The 15550-nt window shown below is 33.8% G+C and overlaps 2 pseudogenes; one reads left to right on the forward strand and one right to left on the reverse strand.

The window, feature by feature from the left end:
• Positions 1-773: 773 nt before the first annotated feature.
• LOC120122188 lies at positions 774-2492 on the reverse strand (annotated as a pseudogene).
• An 8638-nt stretch (positions 2493-11130) lies between these two features.
• Positions 11131-13584, forward strand: LOC120122067 (annotated as a pseudogene).
• Positions 13585-15550: the final 1966 nt, after the last annotated feature.

A 15550-nucleotide genomic window follows, 5' to 3' on the forward strand; every position in this document is an offset into this window, starting at 1 on the left:
AACAAACAAAGAAAAATTGAAAATTGGATTGCCTCCCATTAAGCGTTATTTTTAACGTCGTTAGCTCGACGATCATTTTCGTTAAATCACCGGTTCCTTGAGAGATGTTTCAACTTCATTCGTTTTTTCTAGCTAAAAAACTACTTATGAGAAATTCCGCTTTTTCTAACTAAGAAATTCCTTATGGAGAAATTCGAAAATTCTCATAAACTTTTCTTCGAATTTTTCTCAATTTTAAAATCTTTTCTAAAATAATAGCTATCAATACATCTTTCTTACTAAAAATTGAGTTCTTCAAATGTTTTCACGATGGTTTTAGCTTTATTTTTGGTGTCTGCAAAAGGAAGATAGAAACTTAGTTTTCAAAGGAGCCAAGTGCAAATCTGAATCAACCAATAAAATATTTTTAAACTCCCTTGATTCATTATTTTTCACCCCAAATGCCTTGCATAAATCATCAGAAAAATTAGTTTCCACAAATTCTTCACCTGCATGTGTCATAACCATTTATTTTGAAAATTTTATTTTTTAAAAAGCAATTATAAATTTATTTGAAAATAACGTAAATCTCAAAACTATAAACTTTAATTCAATGCGTACTATGATAACATGTAGTTTTGAATTTATACTATTGTATTTATGAAATTTTGAATTCCATTTCGCTTTTGCAAATAAAAAAATTACAGATCTTTCAATACAGTGACCTACTCTGGTATGAAGATTAAAGGAGTAGCATTTACTATTGTTTCAATTTTAGATTATCAAGTTCAAGCATCTAACCGGTTTTATTTTCATTCCAAAGCTTTTCATAATAACAACACATACATAGTATATACACAACGTCAGGCAGAAACACCAACTTTGCTCACTCTTTTATGCAACTACCAGAGAAAGCATCATATTTGTTCTACGAAACTACCATAACATTGCCTCATAAACTGGACCAACAAAAGGATTAATCTGGATTACAGTTCATCCTCGGTCTCGAATCTGGGGGAACGTTTTCGGTTTTTGTTAGACTGAGACTTCACTGGGTATAACGCTTCTAAAGTAAAACCACAAAGCCCTTCTTCCGCATCCACGTCTCGTTTCATTTGTATGTAGCCCTTCGCTCCCCAGTCTTCGCCCCACGAGTTCTTTACTATCCAGTACTTTGTTCAGTCCAAGGTTGCTCCATATCCTACCACTGCCACCCCTTGGTTCAGCTCAGTACCGCAGTCTCCAGATAACACCCCCTGGAACAAAGTTTGTATTTATTGGGATTGTAATAATTGCTTATTATTAAGCTTACTTTTTGCATTTCCCGTGTGCAGGCCTAAAAGGTTACTACTAACTGCATTTGTTTCTCAGTTTCATGGCTGGAAAATTTTAGTTACCTCTTGAGTAGAACTGGAAATCCTTGCCACCAGCATCCAAAGCAATAGACACAGGTTGGTTTGCTACAGCTTTCATCAGAGCTTTTTCAACTTTTTCGGGTACCATTCATAGCCATCAATGACCACCACCGGACCATTCAGCTGAAAAAGATACTAAGTAAATGATAACATATTCAAATCACCACTTATGCATAAAAACCGAAATAAGGAAGATGCTTTTCGTTACCTTGGACGAGTCACATAAGTCAGTTTTAGCTCTGTAGGGATAGTTATTCTCAGTTGTTAGTCCGTTACTTTTCTTGATAAACTCAAATGCTTGTTCCATCAATCCTCCATCACATCCTTGGTTCTCCTTATCACAATCTACCAGCTCTTGTTCAGATAATGTCAGAAGCTCCCCTGTTTTTATTTGGTTTATGCCTTCCACTGCAACTACAGTTGAAAAAGCCCAGCAGCTACCTGTGACATTAATACTTTTTGAGCAACTTTCAAAGCAAACTTCACAATATCTTGATTTGTAAGGCTGGAAGGAAAAACAGCTTAATATACTTGTAATTTGTTCTAGAATTATTGCAGTTATGTTGATTTGTAAATTGAATGCCAGAATGTATTAACAGGTACTTCAAAAGATTGAGTCCTTACCACATTTTCCTTGGTCCTTGACACCAGTCACCACCCGTTCTTCCTCCAGTCAATGGAAGGAGGAAGGTTATCCGTTTTCTCATGCCTGAAATCAGTCACCCGTTTTGGACCATGGAACATTTGGTAATGGCTAGCCTTTGGCTCCTTGAACTCATGAACTCATGGTTGGTCATATCTGCAAACTTGTTCAGTTTCAGCTTGAGAGGCTTATCCATCTGGTTCACCTTGTGAATATGGTTCAGATTCTCCTTGAACATATTGAAACACTTTTGCTTCTCCTCCAGGTCACGTGAGATTGTATATTGGCTCCTCCACCTCTCGTACAAGTCCCACAGGCTCTCTTCAGAGGCCAAGTCACTCTCATGGTAATCGAAACTCTCGGCAAGACTGAAAACTAGAGCCAATGAAAGCACAAACAAGATTAACTTCTGTATGTCCATATCAATAGACTTTAATACCTAAATGCAGGATTTTAAGAGAAACTATCAACATGAGCATTCAAGGGAGCAAAACAATCGATATATGTTGTTCGACTATACTAGTCGGGATTGAATTCCATGGTTATCTAGCAATGCAAGCATGCCCTTTTATGCTGATAAAGGTAAGGTGTTAACATCTTAACCTTACAATGCTTCAATCAGTAATCAAGGCATAAAATAGTGAGCTATTTTTGGAGAACATAACTTTACACCTATTTACAGAGGCCATTTGTTATAGTTTGGATGTACATACCAACAAACAACATGCTAGCCACGCAGCCTTCGTCTAACTTGTTCGTAGGAGACAGGTTGATTATGTAATTGGTGGTTCCCAAAGATGTAGAACACGATTTCTTGCAAATCATGGAAAAACATAGTTATCAAAATCTGCATGTCTTTTCTTCCCGAAGATCTGATATTGTTACACGTTGCATATACATATGCCATATGGTACACACATATAGCATTTGGACAGAAAATAAAGGTCGAGAAAACTGATATGCATGAAAAATGGGTGAAACATCTTTTCTTTTCAGCACAAAGAGCAAAGACATACATCCGAAAAGCTTCAATTTGCCACTCTGTTGTCGTATCACTATTATCTCATTTCGTTCGAGCTTAGTAGCATAATAAGCATATATGATTTAACGAGGAAACAAGACTGGGCGAGAAGCAAACCATATGATCTGGCTGGCTCCAAATTGAAATCTTTCATCGGTTGACATAAAAATAAAAGATAATCATTGGCTGAATGGCATCCATCTTGCAATGGATAAATGCATATGTGCACAAGTGTAGAAGACATGCAATAACTTACAGCGGTCTCTAATAGTTCCTGTTAGGAAGTGCTTGAACAAAAAATCGAATTTAGCAGGTCTTTGGCAGCCAATACCATTCTGCTACGCTGAGTCTTATTTGTTCATCATCAATGGCATGGTATCATGTCCACAAAAATAAATATCATTAGCAATCTCACTTCTCACCTTAGGGAAAGTTGGCTTGTGAGGCATACATATATTATAAAACCCACACATCACAAAGCAAAGAGGGGGTAAATGTCATTTTCAGATGAAACTCGAATAAAGGGAAATGACAATATAGTATCTAAAATATGTCGACAAACCATCATCAATCATTCGTAATGAGCGAAGATAGTGTGGCCAAGGTGTCAACATTAGCCACATTGAACCAAACCTGTTAAAATCTGGTACATAGGTACAAGTGCAGAATAATGATATGTGCCTGATACCAATCATGCTTAAATTTCCTTTTTGAAGTTTTCCAACATGCTTAGAGAATCCTAGGAGAGTCATATCTCTGTACATTGGCGGATTCAGAAATAATTTTTAAGGTGGACACACATGTATTAATAACATAAAATTTTTGTATCAACTGGGCACAACCGCGTAAATAAAATTTCAGGATAGAAACAATCAATAAAATGAGTAACTAACCGAAGGAAATTCGAATTTCAGAATGGACACTTGCCCACCCTAAGTCAAGCATCGACCAACCACTGTCTGCATACTAATGTCTCAATATCTGTTGAACATTTCATGTACTGGCAGAGAACATGATTGTTGTATCACAAATGGGTGGAATGTGGAAGCCTTGATGGCAAGTAGATATGATAATACCGATGTAAATGTGCTTTCAGGTAAGATCAGATATTTGATGCTTGACTGTAAGAAATAACAGCAAATGAAAACAGAACCCAAGTATTTTGGTTCCCATCTCTATGTTTTTGTTCGTGATAGGCTTGAAGAGCACTGGGCAGTCCTTTGGTGCATATATTCATAAAAAAAAAAGTGTACCATATCAATTGCCGCTTACTCGATGGACACGAACAGGAAGCCAAATGAAACCGCTCGCTGAAGAACTAACGAACACTGTTTAGGGAAGCAAGGTGGTGCACATTATCAATATCAGCAAATAAGGTATACATTTCTATCCAAAAATAACGTACTGTTACAATTCAGACTAAATCATTTATCCTTCATCTGAAAATGAACAGCTAGAACTCGATTCTCACTCTCCCAACAAGAGAGATCAGCATTCAAAATCCTAAGGAATTAACCAAAAACCAACTCGATATTCAACATAATGCAAGTTCCCAATTCCCACAATTCATCCTCGCTACTAGGGCTGAAAAAGATGCAAACATAACATAAATACGAAACAAGCAGAAAATTCCATCAATTTCAAATAGATAACGATGGCAATTTATAAAGCATTAGGAAACAGCAATTCGTCCATGACATATCATGGGATTATCCGGCCCAAGGTGCCAAATATAATGGTCTTCGATCACAATTCCATTAAGTCTTACATAAAAACATGTCCATGAAAAATAAGGGGCGTGGGAATAGAAATTGCAGCAGCAACAAGTAGAAGAGGGACTTGAACGCAGAATTTACGGGAGGCGATCGTTCTCCTTCGCTTGCTGAAGCAACTCTAGCCTCATTTTCCTGATCTCCGCTTCTCTCTCCAATCTCTCTTTCTGCAAAAGCAATAATTAATCAAAATAAAAATCATAATTAATCGTAATTATTCATAACAAAATAAAAAGATCTTTATAGAAAATATTTTCTTCAGTGAGCGTATTTCAGTGAACTAATTCGGATTTAATATTAGAACCGAAAGAGAGAGAAGAGGGATTTGGCAGACCTTCTCGTCTTGGTGGAGGGCAATCCAGACGTGGACTTTATCCATGGTTTGCCAGAAGATAAAGGCGCCGAATGCCATCGCAAAGTAAGAGGCCACTTTCACCATTTTTGCTCCTTTCCTTTACTCTGGGATTGCAGAGAAGATTGTTCTGTGGAGTTTCGATTCTTAGCCGATTGATTCTATGATGGGGTTTTAACCAATTTCTCGCCCCCAAATGCACACTGCCGTTTAGCCGTCCATACTTCTCCGATATTTAAGTTACCGAACGACATCGTTTTTCTTACTTAGAGTTAAGACTGAACAACGAAAACGAAAAAACCGAAAAACTGACACGAACTAAATAAAATGGTTTGGTTCGGATTTACCTTTAAACGGTTCGATTTCGGATTGATTTAAAAAATTAATTATATTAATTCGGTTCGGGTTTTTTATATGGAACCCACTTATTCTATAATAAACTGAATAAACAGTTTTTTTTTTAATTTATAATTTTAAATGAATTTTTCATTGAAAAACTGAGGAATTGAACCGAAAAAATGACATTATCGAATCGAACCAAATCAAAAAAATCATTTTCACATAATTCAATTTTTTAATCATTCGATTTCGGTTTCGATTTAAATTTTAAAAAACCATTTATTTTGGTTCGGATCAATTTTTAGTAAAAACGAACCGAGTTGAAATTCATCATGTTAAATTAAACAAGGGTAAAGTATCTAGTTTGTCACCAAATTATAGGATCAATTCTATTTTAACCACTAGACAATTTTTTTCTCAATAAATTCACTAGTATTTTTATTCGTGATTAATCAAGCCATTAATCATTAAAAAGTTAACTCTGAGACTGATGTAGTAGTTTTTAAATTTGTATAATAACATTTCTAATCCTCATTATTTATATATTTAAATTCATTTTTATAGAAAATTTAAAACCATTGTAGCATGGGTACGACAACTCAATGTCGTATCACGTACCCAGTACGTTCCAAAATAGGTACGAAATGGTTATAGCATAGGTACCGTATCAGGGACATCTCATGTTTAAGGGGTACGAATGAAATTAATTAGGTAAGCCATATATATATATTTGGGAACGTATCGAGGATAATATTTGATCTTCATGTGAATACTTAAGATTATTTTTTAAATTTAAATAATAACAAAGATATATATATATATATATATATATATATATATATATTAAGATATGATTTTATTTTTTAGATTATTTAAGATTTATATTTACCATTTTTTTTAATTTTTAAAGAGATAAAGATGAATTCGAATATTTATTCATTCATCCACTCAATTAGGAGGAATAAATTAAATTCAATTCATATTGAAGATTTAATTTGCATCCACTACAACCTCCATCTTTTATCAATGAATCCTAGTCAATAAGAGGATGAAAAAAATCAAAATGTGAGATGTTGATGGAGATGCATTTGATTCTTTAAGAGATGTGAGATTTTATTTGTATCCTCCTAGACTTGATCTAGACGTTACAGTCAAATCTAATTAGTCTCGTGTCATATCCTAGAAAATCTTTTATGTTTTAAACATAATTAAAATCGATAATAGTAAATACATAAATACACATATGTGTATATAATATTATGAAAATATCTACCAAGTAATGTTAATAACAATATAAATATAAATATACCAACATCAAAAAACCGTATCAAAATTTGTCCAAAATAAAGTACCAATAATAAAGATATACAAAAACAATAATAAAAATTTATGTCACCAAAATATAACAAAAAGGGAATACATTAAAGAGTGAGCTAAAAAGCTCGGTGTGTACCTTATAGTGTATAGAAAAAAATATATATTAAAAACAACAATAGTAGTTTATTTTAAAACATCTTTTGAAAATATGTCCATTACCCCAATCGATCACTAGAAATGTGTAGGTTCTTCTAAACCATACACCCACCTAAACGTCCAAAATGGCATTCTGCATAAAGTATAAAGACTTATAGAAGGACCTCGACACATAACAAAGGTACCTGAATCGGAAATACTTCCTCCTCTAACGACCCAACCCCATGACAATAATCAATATGCATGCATTTAAGTGAAAATGCTAATTTAATTTACTAAAACATGAAAACATTTCATAGCTTAAAATCATATTACAAAATATGGTAACCAGAGATCATACAAAAAAATACTGTAAATAAGAGATCAAAACAAAGGTATTCAGCAAATCATATATTATGCCATTAAAAAAATCCAGCGCCATCAAAAGTTTAGAGTGATTCAGATAAGTAAATCAAAAAAATAATATAACACCATCATGAACACACATGTATTAGTCTAAGAAGTCTGACAAAGTAGCCTACTAACGAGCCTACCTATTATGATCTATGAATCCGCTAGATCCTACATATCAGAAGAAATTATATTATTATCCTAATGTAATGAATTATAAATTTTACTTAAATAAATTACGGATACATACGATTAGCCCTCTGAATATAAGAATTGGGATGATATGTTGGATGAGAAACGTTATATCTAGTTGACACTCAATCAAGTGAAACAAGAGCACCTTCACAGAATATATTTTCAGATTAGTTCTATATTTAAAACTTATAACTTAGATTAAATTACTAAAGTTATTAATGCATTTTTGGGTTAATGGGCATATTTTGGAGCTTTCAGGTTAGAATTTGGTAAAACGAACTACAACATTAGACTTAGGATGTCGAAAAATGTTAAGATATAGGTGTTTGAAAAATGTTAATGTCGGTCAATAGTCAAAGTCAACGAAAGTCAACGACGATCAACGGTTAGTCAATGGTTTATCAGCGCTTGGCTCTTCTCAACTCGACTTGGCTCAGCTCGACTTTACTGGGATCATGTTAGTTTAGATCACTTCAGTCCAGTTTGGGCCAATTCAGTCTAATTTAATTGAAGGAAATTTGATTTTAAGTCTTTTCCAAGTTCGGTTCATGATGGCGAACGACAAAATTTGATTTCTCACGAGGTAGAATCTTCCCTCGCTTCACCTTCATCTGTGCTAGTGACAACAAGAAATTTGAGGACATTGACCGACTTAAAAAAACTAGAAACATGTTAGTTCTAGTGGTGTAACAATCAAAAGTCTAAACGATGACAAAATAGCGATGAAAGCTTATTGGAGAAAAAGTTAAAGAATGAAAGAGAGAAATCTATCAAAAGTGGAAAGAAATATGAGTTTCTAATTAGAGAATATGTGAAAATGAGTGGCTCCAGATAAGTAGGGTGTATAATTCATCTTTTCTTAAGAAAGGTAAAATTACCTTTATAGTTCTCGATTTTCCCATGTTACGAATTGATTTAAAATTTCAATAAATTGTTGATTTAGAGCAAAAATTAAATAAAAAAATTATCCCCTAATTTAGGGTGTAACAACTCTCCCTTTAAAAGAAATTTAATCCTCAAAATTTACCTGAATCGAACAGATACGAAATTTGAGTCCCCATCGAATCCATTGTCTCCCAAGTATCTTCTATAAGACTTCAATTACCCACTAAACTTTGACCATCGAAATACGCTTTGCTCCGCAGAACTCTTTCACCAAAATCTTGAATTTGAATAGGTTTCTCCTCGTATGGCAAGTCAGGACTTCACTGAATATCCTTAGTTTGGATAACATGATTAAGGTCAGAATGGTATCATCTTAACATGGATATGTAAAGGACATCATGAATACGTTTAAGCTCTATTAGCAAATCAAGTTAGTATACAATTAGCCATACTCTCTGAAGAATTTGATACGATCCAATGAATCTAGGACTCAACTTACCCTTAAGCTTGAACCTCAATAACTTTCTTCACGAAGATACTTTAAGAAAAACCTGATCCCCAACATTAAACTTGATATCTATCCTCTTAAGATCCACATATGATTTCTGCCTATCAAAATCCTCTTTTAAACTGTCACGGATTAGTCTGATTATCTCCTCGGTATCTTGAACGAATTTGGGACCCAACAACTTCCTCTCTGACAGCTTAGTCCAACATATAGGAGTACATCACATTAGTCCATATAATGCCTCATATAGTACCATGCATCTATTAGCCTTATAAATGTTATTATAAGCAAATTCAGTTAGTGGAAAATAATCTTCCTAGCTACCTCAAAAGTCCGTCATATAATCTTGAAACATGTCTTCAAGGATCTGGATCATTCTTTCTAAATGTCTATTTGTCTACAGATGAAAATTCATACTAAAGTTTAAACATGTACCCAAAGCCTCATTCAGAGTTTTCCAGAATCTATAAGTGAAATAGACACTGAAAGCCCATGGAGTCTGACGATCTCAGAGATATACAACATTCAACTAGCTTGTCTAAAGAATAATTTACTCGAATGGGAATAAAATGAGTGAACTTGGCTCGACGATCCATAAAAACCTAGATAGAGTCTTTCTTGGAAGGGGTCAATAGTAACCCACTAACAAAATTCATGGTCATTCATTCCCACTTCTACTCTAGAATCTGAAAAATGTTGTAACAAGCCAGAATGGAACAAATGTTATACTTTGACTTACTAACAAGTCAAACACCTCAACACAAATTCTGAAATATCTTTCTTCATACCAACCTCATAATAACGCTCCTTTAGGTTTTGAAACATTGTTGTTCCCAGGATGCATAACATATGGACTATAACACCCATAAATTGATATGTGTGACTCGATTTGATTTGAGGTGTCATATTAGGGCCACCAGAGTAACATGCACTGAATATCTGAGGAAAATAAAATTTTCAAATCATTTAGAAGTATAAAACAAATTGTAAAATAAATGTAAAGTAAATTCAGAATTCATTAATACACGAAATAAAAAATATGTTTTAGACTCTGACATAAAAGCAAAATGTGACCGACTAGATCTGGTCGTAACATCTAGGCTGGGTCTAGAAGGTTATATGGAATACTATGGGCCTCCTGAAGAATAGTTCGCCTTAACGCATCATTATTGGGAACACAATGGTGACCCTGGAAGTATAAAATACAATCATGACCAAAAGCATAATCTGAATTAGAAACATGCACTACGGCAAAAATGTTCTATAGCGGTGTTTTTCGCGACGTTTTAAGAGTAAACGCCACTAACTTTAAACATATAGCGTCGTTTACATTTCAAACGCCACAAAATGGTAACTTTAGTGGAGTTTTTATAAAAACGCCACTATAGACTCGTACTTCAGTGGCGTTTTTATACAAACGCCGCGATAGAGTAGTACTTTAGCGGCGTTTTTATACAAATGCCACTATAGACTCCTACTTTAGTGGCGTTTTTATACAAACGTCGCTATAGACTCGTACTTTAGTGGTGTTTGTGTTTACAAATGTCGTAATAGGCTTGTACTTTAGTGGCGTTTGTGTTTACAAATGCCGCAATAGGCTTGTACTTTAGTGGCGTTTTTGTACAAACGTTGCTATAGACTCGTACATTAGTGGCGTTTTTATACAAACGCCACTATAGACTTGTCTTTAGTGAGTTGCCTCTTTAACCCTTTTTCATTTCTCCATTCTCGCTCCCCCCTTTCTAAAAAAATAAAAAATGTTTCATCTTCTCTCATCCCTCTCGACTTTAGACTAGTTTTCGGTTCTTTGATTTGTTTCTTGTAACCATGTTTCTTCTCCTTCATGACTAATTACTTGATTTTTGGATGTGCCTAGGTTCACTTTGCACCAAGTTTTGGGGAATGGTTAGGAGCGTTTTTGAGAATGTGTTGTTGATTTTGATTTGTTTCAACTATTTATCAAATCGCGTTCCCCTCTTTATAGATCTTCTAATTTGATGTATATTAGAGTTTCTTCGTGATTCGTGTTTCTTTTTTTTATTAGATTTTAATCACTTGAGAGAATTCCTGATTACTTTCCAAAAACTGGAATGAACATATGTATGTCGGCTGTGCGAATAGAGTTATACCCCCTCTTCAAAATTAGGAATTTTTTCAAGTGTAGGGTTACAGTATGTCGGCTATGCGAAGATGGAGCGAGGGAATGTCCTCGGATAATGTTAAGGGTTTGGTTTTAGCTATTTCTTCCAGTTTATTCATTGGGGCAAGTTTCATCGTTAAGAAAAAAGGCTTGAAAAAAGCCGGTACTTCTGGCGTCAGGGCAGGTACTACAATTTATCAAATGTTTACTTCTTTTTTGATGATTTGATTTCGGATTTCATTTTTTCTTCTTCAATTGGAAATTGCTATTAGGTTTAAATAAGTTGTTGTGTTGTAAGATTCTGTGAATAATTGTTTACGCAATTTAGAAAATGAATTTGAGTGAAGTGCAAGTGATGAATATTTATTTGACCTTTGAATTTAATTCATCAATGCGAGAATTAATCGATTTGAACTCTTGTCAATCTAGTATGTAAGCTTATATTTAGTAAACTAGTCTTCATGTTTTTCTTTTTCTTCATAAAACTAATCATTTTTGTCTATCAAATTGCACCGGCCTTTTCATTTGCATCCTTTTGATGGCGGGTTTCAGTGTCATCTTTGATTGTATGTATTTTCTAACTTATTGATTATGAATTGTTTACGAAATTCCTCAATCTGTCCAAGTTTGTGTATGCTGAAGTTTTGCATAATGTGTGAAAGAAATATGTCTCTATTGAATGAAATTGATGAAAATGATATGTTTTTGATTTTTCAAACTTCAGATTTTCTTTGGAATTGCATGTATGTTTTGTTCCTATTGAACAAAGTTTTTTCTATTCATTACAATTATGTGTTTATTGCATGAAATTTCCTACTGCATGTGCAATTATATATATATATATATATATATATATATATATGTTTTATCTCGATTATTTAATGAAATTTTGACTGTTTTTGTTATCATTTAGTGATTCTTCGCCTTTTTGTTCCTTATGAGGAGTTTTTGTTGTTCTTATGCATGATGAATCACAATGACATTAGTTTTTCTGGTTCTTACACAGGAGTTGGAGGGTATTCGTACTTGCTTGAGCCACTTTGGTGGGCTGGCATGATAACAAGTAAGTTTTATGGGTTTCTCATTGATAATTAACTCTATCTCATGTATTTTTTTCTTCCTACTTGCATGCTTGCACCTGAATGTTTAGGAAGTTATCAGACTGCAGTCTTTTTAAATACTAGTGAGATGGTCAAGTTTTTTTTATTATGATTCATGATTTTAGAGGAAAATGTAGTTAATTCTAATTTTTAATCAACTTTACAACAGTGGTCTTCGGGGAAATTGCTAATTTTGCTGCTTATGCATTTGCACCGGCCATTCTGGTTTGGCATTTAAGTGTTTATTGTTAATCATCACTTCTGATACAGTGCGGTACTTGCACATATAATTTTGTGGGATAGGTTACATACTTTTGGGATTCTCGGTTGTGTTTTGTGTGTTGTGGGTTCAACAACAATTGTATTGCACGCTCCCCCTGAACGTCAGATTGAATCTGTAGCAGAAGTCTGGCCCTTGCTACAAAGCCAGGTTGTTTTTTCTTAAAGATATTGTTGTTAGCTCATATGGTTTTTCTTCTTGAAATTGTTGTACTACAGAATAGGAAATGAAAGTACCATATTTGATTTTTTTTTGCAGGATTTTTTTTACGTGGCTCTGGTCATAACAATTGTCATTATACTTATATTCCACTCTTTTCCACAATATGGACAGACACACATTATGGCTTACATTGGAGTATGCTCTCTCGTGGGTTCTATTTTGGTATGCATAAGGACTAGGCTATTGGTTGCTTAATTCTGTGTCCATTCGATTGTATTGTCTCCCCTCATATTGTTGTTTTTAAGAGTGTTCTTTGATAGGTCATGAGCGTTAAAGCACTCGGTATTGCCTTGAAGTTAACATTTTCAGGAATGAATCAACTTGTGTATCCGCAGACATGGGCGTTTACTTTAGTTGTGGTTACTTGTGTGATTACCCAAATGAATTATTTAAACAAGGTAATGGTTACACATGGTCTTTTCTTCTTTTGGTACTTTCTATTTCCTAAAATGTCTAGATTTGTTCTTTTCTTTTGATTACTTTTCATGCCCCTCAAAGAAAATGAGACGAAAGAAATGTTGGAATGAATGAAAAACGATCCAAGAAGAATTTTTTTCATTTTACTTCAAAATCTATTTCATTTACCGCCGAAATGTTTCTTGTGGATAATTTTTTTTGGTGTTCATAATCATTAATTTAAACTTTAATCAGTTGAAATTTATCTATTTATTATTTTCTTACTCCGAATCAATGTTCCCTTACCTTGAATTTGTGTTGCTGATTTTATCTAATTTAAGACTTCAGTTTCACAGTATGATTCCTTTTTTTTTAATTGTTATTTTGCCTTCATAATTGCAGGCACTTGATAGTTTCAACACAGCCGTTGTTTCTCCCATATACTATGTTATGTTTACGTTACTGACCATTTAAAACCATATAGGTTAAATTTATAGAGAACTTTTTATTCATTACTGCTATGTTTCATTTAAAACCATATTGGTTAAATTTATAGCGAACTTTTTTTTCATTACTGTTATTCTTGTACAGCTGTTATACAGTGCCTGAAGAGGAAGAGATTATATGAACAACAAATAGAGCAGGTTGGGAACTTCCAGTTTCATATTCATGATCAAGTGACTTGATTTTTTTTCTTCTTTTTTCATTGTTTTAACTAGTCCCTTGGAGGGATTATTATTATTATTATAACATTACTTAATTGTATATATCAATTTCCACAGATGATAATGTTAGAATGTGCTAAAGCCACAATTGAAACTGTAGATGCATTGAGAATTGGAGCTGCTGCAATGAAAGCAATGCAGAAAGTAACGTATGTATTCCGTTAAATTCATCATATCATTACCATATCATTGATGTTTGTTGGCCTGCGGTTTATGCTGTCTAAATTAGCACTTATATTTGGGTCTTTCATGAAGCATTAGCGGAGGCTAATTCTCACAGTTAAACTGAAATTTGCATTATTTACTGGAATATAGATAATGTCGACAAAACAATGGATGAGATGAGAACGGAAATTTGCTAATTCTCAATTTTCATACTGTGGGTAGAAGATCGTTATCTGTTTCAAGTGAACCATTGAAGCGTGCAAGGAGTCTTCCTGGTGAACCGGAGCAATGAAGACTAAATTATAGTGAATAATATTTTTTTAATTGAAAGTGAAATAACCTAGACTAAATTCTAGAGAACAATGTCAAACTACATTACATTTAATTTTAATGTTTATAAATTTTAATTTATTTTGTAGTTAAAATTTATGGTTGTTGTTATTTATATAAAGTTACATGATATTAAATTTAGGTGATATAGAGCATAAATGAAATATGCAAAATATCAATTAATCTTAGCTAAAGAATGGTAATTAGCGGCGTTTGTTCCAAAAACGCCGCTACAGATATGACCTTTTGCGGCATTTTCCAAAAACGCCGCTACAAATCTAGCCTTTTGCGGCGTTTGTATCCAAAAACACTGCTACAGATTTGACCTTTTGCGGCATTTGTCTACAAAAACACCACTATAGATTTGACCTTTTGCGGCGTTTGTTTCAAAAATGCCGCTATAGATCTTGACTTTTTGCGGCATTTTTATTTCACAAACGCCACTAACATTAGCGGCGCTAGTATGGCCGGCGCTTCTTGTGGCGTTTTTACTATCGCCGCTAGCATTTTTACTATCGCCGCGAGCGTTTTTACTATCGCCACGAGTGCTTTTAGCGGCGCATAAAAACGCCATTATAGAACTAAAAAACGCCGCTAAAACTCTATTTTGCTATAGTAATGCTTGACTTGCTTCATTATAGGCAATAAAGAATTATCATGTGGCTACTTTGCTTTAATGTCTTCAACGAGAATAGGCTTAACATGCAATTATGCCAATAGGCTACTATCAACATACAAACTCAACCTGGAAAACAATGCCCTCATGTCAGATACCACCTTACAACTCAAAGAATTGACCAAAACATTAGTCTTACCCAGATGTTACTCTATCTCACAATCATAGGCCTTTAGAAGTTCCAACCAATGACGTTGTCTCAGATTTATTCTTTCTTAATAAGTAGATACTTCATACTCTTATAGTCAACATATATATAACACTTCTCTCTGTAGAGATAATGTCTCTAAAACTTCAAAGAACAAACCACTGCAACTAACTTCAGGTCATGGGTAAGATAATTGCACTCATTCGACTTTAATTGATGTGATGTATAAGTTACAACATTTCCATCTTGCATAAAAACACAACCTAGTCCAAAATGAGAAGCATCAATGTATATTAAAAATTCTTTCCTAGAATCTGACTGGATTAAAACTAAGGCTTAAGTCTAATTAGTCTTTAATTTCTTAAAACTTTATTTCTAAGCATTGGACAAAACAAA

This window comes from Hibiscus syriacus, unplaced genomic scaffold (assembly GCF_006381635.1).
Source record: "Hibiscus syriacus cultivar Baekdansim isolate YM2019G1 unplaced genomic scaffold, ASM638163v2 tig00110384_pilon, whole genome shotgun sequence".
NCBI lineage: Eukaryota > Viridiplantae > Streptophyta > Magnoliopsida > Malvales > Malvaceae > Hibiscus > Hibiscus syriacus.